This window comes from Neomonachus schauinslandi, chromosome 2 (assembly GCF_002201575.2).
Source record: "Neomonachus schauinslandi chromosome 2, ASM220157v2, whole genome shotgun sequence".
Classification (NCBI taxonomy): Eukaryota; Metazoa; Chordata; class Mammalia; order Carnivora; family Phocidae; genus Neomonachus; species Neomonachus schauinslandi.
The window spans coordinates 137,162,261-137,166,716 of NC_058404.1; positions in this window are offsets into that span (position 1 = coordinate 137,162,261).

Here is a 4,456-nt window from a genome sequence, read left to right on the forward strand (position 1 = left end):
CCCACAAATCAATGACACCCCCAACTCCAGCATCTGCTTCCTGGGCAATCCAACTAACACATGCCTTTTCAAAACCCTCCCCAAATGACTCTATCTGACCATAGCACCTCTTCCCTACCAGGCCCCTAACTGAGACACCTTGATATTCATTGAGTGGATTTTCACATGGGTTCACATACTGACTTGGGGAGGAGAAGCCCCAGAGCCCCTCCAGGGGGCTGCCCTGCCTATGATTGCAGACCAAGGGAAATGAACCTGAGCCCCCCGTCCCTGCTCCCTCCCAGCTTCCCCATCTGCATTTCCTCACCATCCACATCCATACTCCACCCCCAGCGAGGCTTGAGCATGGGATCCTAAGATAACAGGGAAAGCTGGAGAGGTGCGGAGAACCTGCGAGATGCTGGGGAATAAGGAGCCGCAGTAATAAGAAGTGCGGGTGTCTGGCTTTTCTCAACAGAACCTTAGGAAAGTGCATTTAATCCTCATCATTTGGAAGAAAACATCCAAAGTCACGGAAGCAGTGAGGCAAAAATAGCATCAGAAAGGCCCGAAGTCTAATCATAAACCTTGGAGCCTAAACTTGTTACTAACTGGGAACTGGGCTACTTGGCCTTTCTGGGCCAATCTACACTCTGTGGGAGAGAAGATGAAGAAGCGGGGGTCCTCTGTAGGCGGGATGACCCTGAATTGCCTAGGTGGGGGCGTGGGATGTCCAACACAATTTTGGGAGACATCTCGGTGAGAAATTCCCTGATACGTGCAACACTCCACACCTTTTCTAATTCTCTTAAGACAGGATGAGTGCCACAAAACCCTAAAAACAAAATCAACTTTGTCATGAAAAGCATAAGTCATAGAGAACCTGAACATCGAGGCTACATTTTCTAGGGCCGCTCTAATTTCAACAATTGTGGCCTTTTGTCAAAAAACACACTTATGATCAGATTGTATCTTTTCCTTTGGGATTCAGAAAATTTGGTCCTATTGTTCATGCAGCATCTTTAGGAGAGGGAAAGAAATGGTGGAAAGGCGAAGTATGACTGTAATATTCTTCAAAATATTCTTTGAGAAACTTCCAAAATGCTAAGATCCATTCCTATCATATCAGTTACTGGATCTTTTTATGTAACAAATGAAGTTCAGTGGTCCTCCACTAGTGTCCCTCACCTCCAGATGTGGTTATTTCTTGATTTTCTTTTGGGTCCTCAGAGAGCCAAACGCCAAGATGGAATTAGGTAGATGAGACATTTACTGAGAGAAATGCCTGTGAAGGTAAAGAGAAGGGAGCAGGAGGAATTGAGGAGAGGCTTCAAACCAGGACACAGATCTAACACCTGTGAAAGAAAAGTGGGAAGGATTGAGAAGAAAGAGCCTCCGACTGCAGCATCATTCTGAGGAAATCTGGGTCAGGTCATGGGAAAGTCCTTGAGCCAAAATTGCCCATCAGAGGGGTCTTCTGTCTGGCAGAAATGGCCCTGAGCCAGCTGTGTTCCCTCTGCATTCAACTCCCTGCCCTTTCAACCACCCACACGTTTACCCACATCCCCTGCAATCCAAATGCCTCTCCTAAAACGCCAATAGAGGCTCTCTCCAGGCCTTTCTTCCTGGGTCCCTGACTGCTTGCTTTCTCTTCCCTCCAGGTCCTGGCCTCACTAGTTAGCCCATTTGTTCCTACTTCTTCAACCCTAGAAGTAAGAAGCAATAGCGGGCCAGAAAATAGCTCAGTGAGGTCAGGGAGCTGCAAGGGGGTTGGTGTGGCTGGTGTGTGAGCTAGGGATGCTTCGTGACGTAGGCAAGGCCACTTACAGAGGGCTCCTGGGCTGTCCTGAAAGCTTGACCTTTACCCCATGACAGCTAGGTGTGGGCCATGAAAGGAATTAATCAGAAAACATCAAGTGTCATGGAAGGAATTAATCGGCACCCAACAGATTCGCATTTCAGTTGTGGGAGAGGTTCACGGAGGAGAGACTGGAGCCCAAGCCCAGACCAGACCGGTGAGCAGATCACGGCAGCGGGCCCGGGCCAGGGAAAGTGAGAATGCGGACCGAGACTTAAGGGTGAAGACAGCAGTGGGATGTGAGTGTCCCAGAGCCCTGTGCTCACGGCTCAGCTGATGGCTGGTGGGCAGCTCTCCCTCACTCCCCACCACATTTCCCCACCTCCTAAATCTGTTCTCCTCTCCTGCTTGGGACCCGAAGTGCACGCCCCCTCTCCTTGCGCCTGTGGGCAATCGGTCAGATCTCCACGGTTCTACCTGATAAACATCTCCACGGCGTCCTGACTGTCCTGTCCTTGGGTCAGGTTTGGCCTGGACCACTAGCACACTCGTTGGTCTGCCTACCTCCACGCCTGCATCTCCAATTCATCCTTCACGCTGCTGTCAGTGGCTTTCACTGGCTGCAAGAAGAACACAAACCCTTTATTATTGCGTATAAGACCTCCCACCCTCTGGCTGCAGGAACAGCTCTGTAGCTCATCTCCCACCCCCCTTCGCCTGCAGTGCTATGATCTAGCAATACACACGTGCAGTTCCTCAATCACACCCTGCCATTTCGTGCCTCTGTTCTTTTTATCCACTAGGCTCTCCATCTAGAGCACACCTACCTTCCTTGCAAACCTAGCACACTCCCACTCATTCCCTAAAACCTGCCACATCAGATTCTCTCTGAAGTCTTTCTTGTATTTCCGCTTATTTTAATTTGTATTATAATTACTTCTTCCTGGCTAGTGTGTAAATGTCATGAGAACAGGGATCATGAATATCTTGGTTTTTTAAACATTCTCTCTAAGACTTAGCATCATTCCTGGTACATAATGAATGCTCAATAAATACTTATTGAATGAATAAATACAGATTTTGTCTCCTCCAGTAGACAATAAGCTTTTTTTTTTTTTTTACATAAGATCTACACCCAACATGGGGCTTAAACTCACAACCCCAGGATCAAGAGTCACCGACTCTTGCTCTATTGAGTGAGCCAGCCAGGCACCCCATAGACCACAAGCCTTTTTTTTTTTTTTAATTTTTTTATTCTTATGTTAATCCCCATACATTACATCATTAGTTTTAGATGTAGTGTTCCATGATTCATTGTTTGTGCATAACACCCAGTGCTCCATGCAGAACGTGCCCTCTTTAATACCCACCACCAGGCTAACCCATCCTCCCACCCCCCTCCCCTCTAGAACCCTCAGTTTGTTTTTCAGAGTCCATCGTCTCTCATGGTTCGTCTACCCCTCCGATTTCCCCCCCTTCATTCTTCCCCTCCTGCTACCTTCTTCTTCTTCTTCTTTTTTTTTTTCTTAACATATATTGCATTATTTGTTTCAGAGGTACAGATCTGAGATTCAACAGTCTTGCACAATTCACAGCACTTACAACCACAAGCCTTTTGAGGCAGGGACTGAGTCATATTCATCTCTGTATGCTCCCGAATAATTTTGTTAGTACAAGATTAGTACAAAGTTGCTGAACTAGGAAAGTTGATCTACTAATTTCTTACTGCATCGGGAAAAAAACTATTTTTCCAAGTTCCTCGTTTCATTTAAAAGATGACTTTAGGGAATAGCTAAGTTCAGAATAGAGCCAAATCATAGAGTATTATGGATTTTCCCTAAACAAAACAAAAGGGGAAATTATCTGTTTTAAAACCCTTACATTAGACGACAATGGCTTAAGAAAAAATAAAATCTCAAAGCTATGCTGAAAGAAACATTTAAAAATTTATACTGAGAGGGTGAGGAGTCTCTTATTCCTTGAGTCTTAACGTTGATATCAGTAGAGAAATGGAGACTGTGAATAATATTTAGACCACAATTTTCATCTTTGCAAAGTTGAAAATCTAGGTAGTTTTCTTGACTCGGACTTTTATTAGGACATCATGTTAAATCCACATATCAAAGTCTTCGGGGGTGACATTGGACACAATATTACTGAACCATTACGGGGGCACATCAATTAAAACCCAGCTGGTGAACAAAATGACAATCTCATTTTTTTCAATGCCTCATCACAAGATGTAAAAAATTTCCCCAAATTACCAAATGATTATTCGTTTTAATCAAGGTAAAAACTATACTAAGCTGCGGAACAAAGCCCCCAGCACACAACCGTGCTCCCAGAGCTGGAGACTGGCAGGATCAACTCAGGAAACCAGCCTGGTGGTCCAGGTTGCCTTGACAACTGCTCCCATAAAACCAGCCTTCAAAGATAGGCTCAGACAAAGCAACAAGGAAGACTAATTGATGATCAGCCTCTAATATCTAAGACAAAAGAGTGATTGGATGATACTGTGTGAATATTTCTAAATTTAAATGAACATTTGGGTGGGGGTGTTTTAAACCTTACTGTTTTGTTGTGGTTTTTTTTATGGAATTCTCCCTTCTTTCTCAGTTCCAAAATAAGAAACCCCCTTTTTAAAGGGATAACAAGCACAGCTGAACAGCCGGCTACCTT